Consider the following 813-nt stretch of genomic DNA (forward strand, 5'->3'; position numbering starts at 1 on the left):
CTTGGAGCGGGTGGCCTGTGGGCACCCGACATATGGGCTGTTGCCATATATCACCAACGGAGTTACCAATTCCACACCTAAATATCGTCTCTATATTGGCATTATTTCCTCTAAAAAGTACTGTTGTCTTGATCTCCATCGTATTACATCACATGCGTACGAATAAAAGTGGAATCTAAGGCTCAACTGTGTTTTCTCAGATGGTATTATTCGTGCGCCTATTATAGTGAAGTCATGACTCACTTCGCCCCCCCACACCCTCCAAAGAAAAACGATTTGGAACCTAATTTGTTTTCCTGTTTGAGCAGTTTTCCTGTTTCCCTCGCATTATTTCGTTGAGTTGATAAGACAGTTTACTAACTCTTTGGTTGATAAGACAGTTTACTAACAATTTGAATGATCAACCCAAAGAGAAATTACGAATTTTCACTCTTAATAATCCTCGCCAATTAGCTGTTTAGAGACTATATACGATAATAGGACGCTTGTGGGCAAAGTGACGTAATAGTTCTGTGAATTATAGAGACGTAATAGGTCTGTGACTTATAGATGATCATCGTAAAAAATATGTATAACTCATTCATTAGGGTCTCCCTCCCTAAACGCTTTTAAATGCAAGATCATCATTCCACTGGAAGTATTACTAGTGGGTATTCTGCAGTATTGCCATAGATTTCAGCTACTGACTAACCTTAATTGACAGCACGGGTGATTGAGTGCCCTAATTAGGACCACCTCATTTATGTTATATATATCTTTTCTTTCAAACTATTCGCCTTTTCCCGCATTAGCAAGGTAGCGTTAAGAACAGAA

This window comes from Panulirus ornatus, chromosome 35 (genome assembly GCF_036320965.1).
Source record: "Panulirus ornatus isolate Po-2019 chromosome 35, ASM3632096v1, whole genome shotgun sequence".
Lineage (NCBI taxonomy): Eukaryota > Metazoa > Arthropoda > Malacostraca > Decapoda > Palinuridae > Panulirus > Panulirus ornatus.